Below are 12,666 nucleotides of genomic sequence, written 5' to 3'. Positions count from 1 at the left end.
AAGGCTAAAGTCCTCACATGGTTGTCTGTCACTGATTTATCGACGCCTCCCTAATTGTGGAATGCCAGCCATACATGGAGATCTGGGGAAAGAAAGAGCTTTACTTGAGGAATGAGAGGTCATTGCCGTCAAATCAGATATAGGCTCCAAGGGATTCCGCCCCCCCGCCCTTTGCTGCTGCTGCTGCTGTAACGAATTTACATCTGCTGATCTGTTTCAGCTGCCACAGTTTTCCGTGTTCCAGACTTGGACCTTAACTCTATGGAATGGGGCTGATTGCTCGGCCAGTGGAAGCTCTGAGTGTGTGTGTCTGTGTCAGTGTGAGTGACAGTGTACTTTTACCAAGGCATATTCTTTTTCATCCCCTGCCAGCCATTTTCTGAATGGAGATTTTCATCCCCCCCTTTTTCAGCCATAACGTAAGCACGGATCTAAGAATGATCAGTATAAATAGGATTTAATGAGCTTACTGACATCGGAGGAGGCCAGGAAAAGATGAGAGCAAAATTCCAACCCTCGTCTTTATTAACTTGTTTATTAACAAATCTAAAGAAAATATTATTGAACAAATTCATTCATTTTTGACTGATTGATGTGACTATTCCCCATGAGCTGCAGGGTTCCCCTCCCCCCCCCCCCCCACACACACTCCCTGTCAAACACTCTCCCCCTCCTCCCCTGCAACATACACTTCAGTTGAAAAGCACCTGGCAATCTAGTAGGGTGCCCATGGAAAGATGGGATTGAGAAACCTGCATCATGTGACACTGTACCAGCCCCTAAGACATTGCAAACCCTTCCCAAAGCACCCTGCAGCCAGTTGAACAGTGGGATAGCTACCCACAGTGCACTGCTCTCTGTGTCGATGCAAGAGCAGCTACTGTGGATGCGCTCGGCTAATACAAAGAGCATAGTGTGGACAGGAAACAACGGTTTAGTTAAAATGCTTTAATTAAAGTGGCATAACTTTTATTGACAAAACTCTCTAGTGTAGACAATGCGTAAGGCTCAGGATCACTGGGGTGAAATCTTGGCCCATTGAAGTCTGTGCCAAAACTCCCAGTGACTTCCAGAGAGCCAGGATTTCACCCCAGTCCCTGTTGAGGAGATGGGGAAAGGGAGAAGTAAACCCCAGAAGGAAGGTGTGTGTGTGTGTGTGTGTGTGTGTGTAAAGGGGAGAGACAGACAGAGTATGTGTTGGGGAAGTGTGTGAGAGATTGTGTGGGGGGGGGGGAGTGTATATGTGAGAGAGACAGTGTGAGTTGGGGAAGTGTGTGTGGTGGGGGAGAATGGGTCGGATGCTGTCTCTAAGTTCAGACATCAACCTAAGCAAGCGATCCTGGGGGGAGGGGGACATCACCCCCCACACATCAGCCCCCAGCTCTGTACAGTACAGCAGTTCCTCCCCCCGCCCCCCCACCCCAGCCGGCTCTGCCTGCCTGCTCATGGTTCTGTGATTCCCTCCGAGTTCTCCCACAGCCTCCTCAGCTGCCTGGAGCAGCATCCCCAGCAACTCTGGGAGCTCTCCAGGCTGAGGAATGTCAAAACTTCCCCACGCTTTGAAAGGGGAGAGGTGCATGCCAGCAGGGCAGCCAAGATCAAAAGAGTGAACAGAGCAGTCACGGCAGGTGTTGTGGGATACTGCGGGAGGCTAGTTATGTCGACAAAACAAACAGCAGCATCTACACTGATGCTTTGTCTCTTTAACTTTGCCGCAAAAAGCTTTGTGCCTCTCGTCAAGGGGGCTTTATTTTGTCAGCAAATCAGTGGAGTTTTGCCACCAAAAATAGCTTTGTGGCGTGTACACCTCCCCTGTTTTGTTGGCAAAACTGTAGACAAGGCCTTAGTAGCAACTTGAGGTGGCTGCCAGACTGCCTTTATCCCCTCTAACTCCTTTCTCTCTGCACATTGTCTCCCCTGAGGATGGCTCTGGCCTCCTTGTGTTGGGTCTGTACCGTGGATCCCAGTGCCACATCCCTGGAGTATAACTCAGGAGGAGCGTTGATTTGATGATAGACTGGGGGGAAACGCAATGGCCTTTCACCAATGCAGACTTAATGCAGTTGTTCCGGCAGAGGGCAGAATTAGCCTGCTGAGTTCAAATTTAAAGGAGAGCACATGTCAGGAACATTGCCCACAGAAACAGAGCATCCACACCACACTACACATTGGTTTGAGTGGGAAGTTCTTGTTAGGAGAGCTCCAGGACTGGAACAACGGGAGAAAAGGGGCTGCAGTGCAGGAGCGAGGGGCACTGGCAGAGCTGTGGAGAGTGGGGAGCCCAGGAGAGGAATAGCAGGGGCTGCTACAGGTCAGGAATGGGGTGCATTGGCAGAGATGGGGGGAGCCCAGGACTGAGGGTGCTGCATGGGCAGAAGAGAGATGCAGAGCTTTTTGTGAAGAGGTTTGTACAGCACCTGCCTGAACTACTCCTGGACCTCATAGGTGGAATTGACCCTCATTCTCCTGACGACAAATTCACTCTCCAAAATACAATACATTGAAACACAATCACTTCCTTTGAATGGAGCTGTGATGGAGCACAGACCTCTGGTGGAGCAAACAGCGCTGATATAAAGTGGATTCGTGCCAAATACAGGCTAACAGAATATTCTAGGAACTGAAAAGAGAATGGTTTCATCTATTGGGGAACACTTCTGGGAAAGACAATCAGCCGCCCCTGGGGAGGGACCCATTAACACACAAACCAATGTGATGCTAACTAAAGTGTATGCAATGAAATGATATGCATTTTGGGGTGACAGCTACTTAGATCAAAGGAGAATGTGGGAAACTGACTTCTACTCTGGGGGTGTGTGTATATGTGAAGGGCAAACTTTAATTAACCATGGCAGACAATGACTCTTTTTCTGGGAAAGGGACAGAGCTTATATCACTTCCCAAGACACTGCACCTGAGCAAATATTATGTGGAGACACCCTGCTCGAGGACTCCATGGCTAGTCTGGTAATGGCAATCCAACCCTAACTTCAGAGATTGCCAGGAGCATTCCTGAGGGGCCAGATTCCCAGAAGCACTCAGGATCCATCAGTTCCCACTGAGAACAACTGGAGCTGCTGAGCACCTCTGAAAATGTTGCCACTTCAGTTATGTGCCTCAGTGGGAACTGAGCAATGAGTATCTGGACTGAGTAGAGAGCTCTGACACAGAGCTGGGCCCGTTGGCTCAGAGGCGAACCTATGAGGTGTTGTGATACTAAGAGACTGGCAAGGGGTTTGGCAGCAGATAACAATGGGGCTGCTGTAACCCAGATGTTGCGACCCAGACTTGGACTAGGTATGATTTTCTGCCATTCATTTCTGCTGTAGTATGATTTTTCCTCTCCATTTTCCAGCAGACGTAGGCTGCCTTGGCAATATTTCACTGAGGACAAGGAAAATGAATTCCTTGCTTCTGGGGGGAGGCAGGAGGGTAAGTAAAATGTGCCCAACTTAAGGAATCTGTTCCAAAGGCCTTGCCAAATGACTGCCTGCCCCAAGAGGTGCTGCCAAGATACTGGTTGACTCCATCATCCCTTCTCTTTGTCATGATTCCTGCAAAAATCTCTAGACAACAGTTAGGGTGCTGGAATATAGAGATCACTGCCCATTATGGCACTGTCTCATTGTTTCCTTGTACTCCCCCATCCGTCTTCGCTCATCTGTTGCCTCTTGTCTTCTACTCTGATTGTAAGCTCTCCGGGGCAGGGACTATCTTTTTGTTCTGTGTTTGTGCAGCACCTGGCATAACGGGGTCCTGGCCCATGACTAGGGCTCTTTGGCACTATGGTAATACAAATAATAATAATAATAATTAATAATGATTGATGTCAGTAATATACAAGGGTAAGGCTTGTGGACCATGAGGAGTGAGAGGTATAGGGGACTGAAGGTAGTTGGTTTAAAAATATCTTGGGCATGATTCTTCATTGGATCACTCTAATTTAATGCCAATGTAATTCTATCGGTTCCAAGGTAATTACACTGCCGTGAATTAGACCCCTAGCTTTACGACCCTCTATGAATGTAGTTTCCATCCTGACTAGTGTGGGGCTGCAGAACAGCTAGGGAAGCATCACCAAGGATTTCTTATACAGATAGGCTCCAGCCGGACCCTGAATCCAAACCTCACCCAGTTTTGGCAGGGTTCCTGAGCTAAACTCAGATCTGCAAGCTGGTCTTCCAGGACCATGGAAATGACCCCAATATTATTTTGGGCTAGCAAAAAATTGCACCATTGCAACATGCTGGTGTATCTTTTAGAGTTGAACCCACCTCTTGTTTCTTTGTGACTGTCATGTTGTGTGGCCCCATGGCAACCTTTTTACACAGTATTGTGGAGTAGAGCAAACAACTGATTCCCATTAACAGGCTCTTAAACAAAAACCTAACTCCATTTGTTTGACAGGCTCTTGTCTTTTTGGAATGTCCATCCTGAATATTAAATAACCCTCCGAAATTGTGATTATCAGTTTTTGGCAACTGCCCTGCAGTCGTGGTGGTGGGGGGTTGGTGGTCTATTTACTATAAGGATCGATAGATTGGTACAACACGCATTTTAAAAAAACCATACAGAAACCTAGTCCTTGAATATTTGACTTTTACAACATCTCTGCTGGGTAGTAGAAGACTGTGAGCTGGATTCTGGCTGGTGTCAACTGGTGTATTTCCATCATTCAAAGTAGCTTTGGCTATTTGCCTCAGCTAAGCAGTCTGCCATATATCTCCACCCACATAAATCTAACTAGCCCATCATTAGAACCCAGTTTTCGTCAATAGTTTCCCTATGCTTTTTGATGATAAAAGGTCATTTGCTCCCTGAGTAAATAAGACCATAAACCTTCTGTCCAAGCCAGTACAGAAGGCACAGTGTCTAATATCCACTGCTTATGAATTATTATGTTGTACTGAGTAGTACCTAGGGATTCCAGTCACAGACCAGGACTCCATTGCACTAAACAACATACAAACAGCGTACGGCCTTTTTTCACTATTACTAGCAAGACCATACATCTTTCTTTAATTTTATTCCAATTAACACTTGTCATCATACCTGAATCACAATAATTAAATGAGCAAGACGTCACATACAGAAGCCACGCTACAGCGGGCCAGATCCATTGACTTCAGTGGAGAGACACTGATCTCCACCAGCAGAGGATCTGGCCACCAGATCTATGCCCCACGTTTCTGTGTTCCAAGACGTGTCAACAGCATATGGAATACTGATGCAACTCCCATTTTACGTTTGGTGCAAGTGCCACAGGCTTTGTTACAACCCGAAGTGATTTGTTGGTTTGGAATTGCGTTAGGTCCTGTCTCCTCAGCGAGGCCATTCTCTCTGCTTATGAATCACGGGCGTAAGCTAGTAAGTGCACTCAAACTCCCAGTGCAGCCAGGGGGAAATGACAAATGCTTTCTTAGTGGCCACAGCAGCCCCATTGTAAGAAACCAAGGAATCACTTCCCGGTTACTGTAGCTTGCAGATACCTCGATCCAACTTGAACCTCCAAATAAAGAGATTCCAAATGATATATTGGCTCTTCTGCTTCAGTGACTGACCACTCGGGAGCAAGAATGCAGCTCCAAGGGGCGCAACACAAGGGTCTGAAGAGCTTGGCTGTATTTTCTTCCACTTAAAATTTGGAGAGGTGAATAGCTAGTGAAAGTTAGAAGGAGATTGATGGCTTTGGAAGCTGCAATGCCCTCTTCCTATGCGGGACAGCTTTGGTACAGGCAGGCAACCTCATGCCTGACCTTCCCCTCCCTGCCCCATCAGTGACCTCAACCCTGACCTCCCTTTCCAGGGGTGAGAGATGGTTAGAGAATGGGGAACGAGTCTAAGAAGAGATCAGCTCAAGAATTTTGGCGGGGAGGGGAGGCAGGAGCAGAGAGCTGGTGGTCTCTCCATGCTCAGTTATTATCTGCCCAATGGCTTTATACGGGGCATACACCATTTGCCCTGGTCCAACTCACTTCACTTCAGCTCAGCTTGGAACTGTGCTCCCTCTGCCCATGACCCCATGGAATTCCCATCTCTATCTCACTCTGGCTAATGTGAGATGGGCAAGACACATCCCAGATGGATTGTTAAAGTCTCCCATTCTGATGCCCTCTAGGTCCAAAACAGCTGCTTTCTGAACCAGCCATGACCTAAATATTTCAACAGTGCAACCGTAAATCCGTCTGCAGCTCTGTTTCTCTCCTTTCCCTGGAAACTGTCTCCTTTCCACTCTTCCTTCCCCCCGCCGGCTACCTTTCCCTGTCCTGCTTCTAAAACACTCAGCCCACGTGGCAGCTGGGGGAAGCCGCTCAAATTTCACATTGATTTAATTGCCATGGCTGTGCTTGTTTGATTTATCTTCACACATACACTTGACAGATATTGTCTCATAAAAACTCCATGGAGAACCCTGCCAAAAAGGCCCCCAGCCATACTCTGCTAGCCTGGGATCTCGCTGGAACAAACCAGCTAAGTAGGGGGCATGCTTAGTAACAGTACCTAGATGGGAAACCTCAAGACTTGTAGAAAGCATCGCTGGTGCTCAGTTCGGGTGGACTGATGTATCAGGGGGTTTGACGCTGCTGGAAGTGTTGTTAAACAAGGTCCTCACTGCTCGGAATCACTAAGGACTGAATGGCACTTTATACAAGCGCTGGGAGGTATATAAGCTGTATACAAGCGCTGTATAAGGTAGTACCTTGTTCAAATTATCTCATATTTGGACTGCTAACCCCCTTCTGGACTCCCATGAGGTACAGAAAATTTCAAGACAATCCAAGAAAGCATGTGGATTTTACAGCTCTTTGAAAAAAATCAGTTGTTAAGCAGTAAGCTAGTCTCAACCAATAGCCGTGCTACCACCCAACTATAATATTTGCATTGTGTCTAAGGGCTTTTCTACACGGTGCAGAAATGCCGACTACTAGGTTGTTACCAGGAGGAGGGGAGGAAAAATGTTTTTCTTAACCTCTGAGGCTAGGACAAGAAGCAATAGAGTGAAATTGCAACAAGGGAGGTTTAGGTTGGACATAAGGAAAAACTTCCTAACTGTCATGGTGGCTAAGCACTGGAATAAATTGCCTAGGGAGGTTGTGGAGTCTCCATCATTGGAGTTTTTTAAGAGCAGGTTAGACAAACACCTGTCAGGGATGGTCTGGATAATACTTAGCCCCGCCTTGAGTGCAGGGGACTGGACTAGATGACCTCCCGAAGTCCCTTCCAGTACTATGATTCTATGATTTCTAAAGTGCACTGATGTGCTGCACACTAACTGATCTGTGTAGACCCTGCTGGCGTGCACTAAAAGTTCCCTAGTGCACTTTAACATGGTACTGTTTCAAATGGTCCTACATCAAAGCATACTAGAGAACTTTTAGTGTGCACCAGCAGAATCTACACAGACCAATTAATACATGGCCTATTAATGTGCTTTAGAAATCAGTCCCTCATTGCTGCAGCGGATAGACAAGCCCAAAGTATAACTTCATTTTAGTTTTAGTTGATGCATTGCTCTAAAATTCCCATCCTAAACTACTGCTCAGTGGTTCTAACAAACACGTGACACATCCCACTCCAGTGACCTACGTCTCCGTGCGAAGTGACCAATGCAGAAATAGTTTCGGACTGTAAATGTCAGGGATTGTTTCTAAAATAGGTGCAGCTCTGAAAATATCCCATGTATATAGGTGAAATAAAACAGATGCAACCGAAGTCACAAGCGCATTACTGATGTTCACCTGTAGGGTTCCCATTGCATCCAGTCAGTGTTTTGTTATATATCATATAACACCCCATATTCCTGAGATTGGCACAGTGATCTGGAGGAAAACACTGTGATGATCAGTCTGACCTATATGACAGAGCCCATACAAATCTCCCAAAATAATACCTTTTTACCGATAGCATATATTTTAATAAAAACATCAATCCTAAAATTGCCAGTGATGGAGAATCCACCACAAACCTTGGTAAATTGTTCCAATGGCTAATCACCCTCACTGTTAAAAATGTACACCTTATTTTCAGTCTGAATTTGTCTCGCTTCAAATTCCAGCCATTGGATCTTGTTATACCTTTCTCTGCTAGATTGAGGAGCCTGTTATTAAATATTTGTTCCCCACACAGGTACTTAAGGACGGTAATAAAGTCACCCGTTAACCTTTTCTTTGTTAAGCGAAATAATTTCAGCTCCTTGAGTCTATCACCGTAAGGCATGTGTTCTAATTCTTTAATGATTCTTATGGCTCTTCTCTGAACCTTCACCAATTTATCAACATTCTTGGACTGTGGACGCCAGAACTGGTCACCGTGTTCTAGCAGCAGTCGCACCAGTGCCAAATACAGAGGTAAAATAACCTCTCTGCTCCTACTTGAGATTCCCCTTTTTATGCAACCCAAAATTGCATTAACTCTCTTGGCCACAGTATTGCATTGTGAGCTCATGTTCACTTGATTATTCACCATGACTTTCAAATCTCTTTCATTCACTGATTCCCAGGATAGAGGCCCTCATCCTGTAAGTATGGCCTACATTCTTTGTTCCGAGATGTTTGCATTTAGATGTAGTTGTATCAAAACATTGTTTGTTTGCACCTAGCTTGCCAAGAGATCCAGATCACTCTGTATCAGTGGCCTGACTTTTTTATTATTTACCACTTTCCCCAGTCTGTGTGTTGTCTGGAAACTTTATCAGTGATGATTTTATGTTCTCTTCCAGATCACTGATAAAAATGTTAAATAGCATAGGGTCAAGAACTGACCCCTGCAGGACCTCCTTAGAAACACACCCTCTGAGTGATGATTCCCCATTTAAAATTACATTATGAGACCTTTCAGTTAGCCAATTTTTAATCCATTTAATGTGTGCCACATTAATTTTTATGGTTCTAGTTTTTTAATCAAAATGTTATGTGGTACTAAATCAACCGCCTCACAGAAGTCTAAGCATATTATATCTACACTATTACACCTTTATGAACCAAACTTGTAATCTCATTAAAAAAAAGGTATCACGTTAGTTTGACAGGATCTATTTTCCATAAACCCGTTTATTGGCATTGATTATATTACCCTCCTTTCATTCTTTATTAATGGAGTACTGTATCAGCTGTTCCATTATCTTGTCTGGGATTGATGTCAGACTGAAGGCCTAAAATTACCCAGATCATCCCATTCACCCTTTTAAAATATTGGCACAACAGTAGTTTTCCTCCAGTCTTCTGGAACTTCTCTAGTGTGCCAAGACTTATTGAAAATCAAGATTAATGGTCTAGGCTGCTCCTCAGCCAGCTCTTTTAACACCCTTGGGTTCAAGTTATCTGGACCTGCTGATTTTGGCTCACAACATGGACAATATAGCAGAGGCTTCCACCTAGAAATCTGTCACCTGGATTAGTGAGTCCCCGTAGATGCACAAAAATAGAGGGAGTGCCTTCAGGTCAGAATTACAGTACTTCAGCTGAGACCATTCCCGGGAAAGTCAGCGGGGCAGGGGAGAAGATAGTCCATAACATATACATGTTGTACTCCCACACTGACAATATGGCTATGCTGTCAGAGGACTTCTCCCAACTCTCTTCAAGTTCTTTAGCTTCTTGGCATGTTCAGACCTACAAGTATGAGGTAGGAAGAGATCTACAAAGCGCGTTCCCCTGCCAAGGAAATACACCCTTGCTCTGCTAAGCAGGGCCTGAGGAGCCAGAGGGTGAAATTCACACAAAAGTATTATGTTCAGTTTAAGTCTCTAGCAAAAGAAAAGAGCTGCTGTTGTTTCTTAACACAGCCTGAACAGTCTATGACGATTCCTCATGCTGGTAAATGGTTATGGAGGACTCTGTTAAGGCACATGGCAGTCTCTCTGCAGGTAACCAACTAGTGAAGAAAAGAAGAAAGTGTCATTCTGGTTCCTTGAAATATCATGGCAGAAAACTTCTCAGCCTGCCTTGAGGTATTCTGTTCATAGTAAGGGAGACAAGGTGGGGGCGAGTTAATATCTTTTATTGGACTAACTTCTATTGGTGAGAGAGACAAGCTTTCGAGCTCCACAGAGCTCTTCTTCAGGTCTACATATCCATAGTAAAATACACAGCTGATTTCATTCCCTGTCAGACCAGAAGGCCATGGGGCCATGCTCTAACTGCATCAAGAAAGCCCGATACTCATGTGATCCCATTTCAGGGGACACCAAGAAATCAATAGGTTACAGAGTAGTAGCCATGTTAGTCTGTATCAGCAAAAAGAACAGGAGTACTTGTGGCACCTTAGAGACTAACAAATCTATTAGAGCATAAGCTTTCGTGGGCTACAGCCCACTTCATCAGATGCATAGAATGGAACATATAGTAAGAAGATATATGTACTCCTGTTCTTTTTTTGAAGAAATCAATAGTTGTGGTTACATGATGCTGCTCCACCAGGGACTAAAATCACCATGTGATTCCACTTAGATTGGACAGATCCCTGTGACTGAAGGATTCTCCTTCATTTTGGTGATTCTACTTTGCCTGGGGAGAATTGATGTAACTCCTGGCCTCACAGAGAGCAATACCATTCTTGCACTGGTACAACTGAATAGAAAGAAGATTGCAGAGTTCAGAAAATGATGGCTAATATAACTTACAGTCTTTTGCTGCCCTCTGCTGGAAGACTGAGCACATAATTCAGTTTTACTATTCATGGACATCCTGCTTGTTACAAGAACAGATATACTGGTGGAGGATGAATTCATAAAGCTATTTCCCAAGCCAAGGTCAGTCACTTGAGCCTACTGTAGTATAACAAAGTGATAAGCATCGCAGGTATTGAGATGGGTGTTAGCTCATCATGGTTCCCTCCTCACTCACCCTGTTTGAACCACAAGATAAAGGCAAAGATGTTTTGGTTTACTTACTTCTCCCTACTTATGAAATTAGTGGAATAGGCTGGATTAGCTAAAAATGGAAAAGAACTAGCATATCTATATATCCCCTCATTCTCCACAGCAACTTGTTCCATCAGTTTGCCAAGTCTCTCTTTGAGCAATCCCTAGCTAAGGCATTTCTGTCTCTTATGATGGACTTCTCTGAAATATAACAAGTTTTGTTGGTGGGATATTTTGTCTGACACACAGTTAGAGTTATGTCTCAGCATTCTAGTTCCAGCCTCTTGTACCAACCTGAGCACTCTTCATTCATGATTGACTACTTGTGTTGATCTAAAGGCTGTAGGGTTGTGTTGACGGTGGTCATGACACATGGAAATTCCACTACTGGCATGGGCCAGTCACTCTCACCTGTAGTTTGAGGTGGGTGGGTTCACCTCTCCTATAAGGGCAGAGCGCTTACTGTAATGGTCCAGTCACAAACTAATGTAACTCAAGGTTTCAGGAAGAATGGAGAGAAGATTTTGTTTTTCCACTGCTCTACTTTAGCACTGGTTCAGTAGGACTGTGGGGTAAACTTTTGTCCTCTACAACCAAAGTATGCCCCAGCTTGTCTCTTGGAGACTAGCTTAGTTTACAGCTGAACCATGACACAGTGAGCAGAAAGCTAGCATGCTAGTGACAGGAGCCTCAGGACAACTCTAATGAGTGGACTACAGTTCAGTGTTTGAAGTACTTTACCTTCACTGGGGCAGGCACACAGCCTAGTAGTCTCAGCTTGTGTTGTGAATAACTGTTAGTCTGGACTGCCTCTGCCCAGCTGACAATTTACATCCTTTGATTTGAATTTCCAAACTCTTCAAAGTCAGATCTGAGTTTTGCAGCATGGATCCAGCTCAGATGTCATCTTGTCTTCCCTCTGCCCTAGTGGCTCTAGTCTAGAATCAGCCATTTACCTTTAAGTTCCAGACGTTACTTCATCCAGCATGAATGTCACCACAAGCCTGTTGACAGTCCTGGTGAAAGCAGCTACCTAGCATGTCAAATTCTTACCGAAAAACTCTCCCACACAAGCTGGGGGAGGAGAAATCTACCTTTGAATGACATTTGTTTCTACAGGTGTCTTAAGGGGAAAGGGAGGATTTAAGTGGATTCTAAAATTCAAATATACCAGCAAACCCTCTTCCCTTCCACCCCTACAATTTGAGTTTCCCCTTCACAGAGTTTACCAAAATGCTCTTTATTTTTCCACTTAAGCATCACAAAGCAGCAACATGGTCCAATTCAGAACAGTTGAAAAAGTTCAAGGCCAGACTAAAAGCAAAGTACTGGGCTGAGAGCAACTACTGTAGGTGGTGATGGAGGGTTGCCAGTTACAGAGAGGTAGGAGGGGAGCAGCCCTGCTGGCACAGTACTGACAGCCTCCAGAAGAGCTGGAAGCACCAAAGAGACTTGCTTACCAACCAAGCTGCAAGCCCTGCAGTCTGTCTGCTGGCCATAGCTAGAATCCTATTCTGTATCTGCAGTTAATTTCTGGTGATGTTAAAAGAGCCAATTATTGGGGGGGCGGGAGGAAGAAGGGCAGAGTGAGCATGAGGGGTTTGGTGCTGTGATCATGTGATGGAAGCCTCATTTTCCCCCTGCTAAGCAACAGAGCTTTGGGGTGAGTATTCCCACCCACTTACTGTGCTATTTCACTATTTAGATGATAGGGATTGCCCTTTGGCAGTGACTATTAGATTTCCATTGTCTTTATGGGTGACAGCAATGTGGTGAAGGATGAGATGCTAGAGGCATGATAGTGC

This window comes from Caretta caretta, chromosome 1 (genome assembly GCF_965140235.1).
Source record: "Caretta caretta isolate rCarCar2 chromosome 1, rCarCar1.hap1, whole genome shotgun sequence".
NCBI lineage: Eukaryota > Metazoa > Chordata > Testudines > Cheloniidae > Caretta > Caretta caretta.
The sequence above is the reverse complement of the archived record's forward strand: the minus strand, read 5'-3'. Positions refer to the sequence as shown.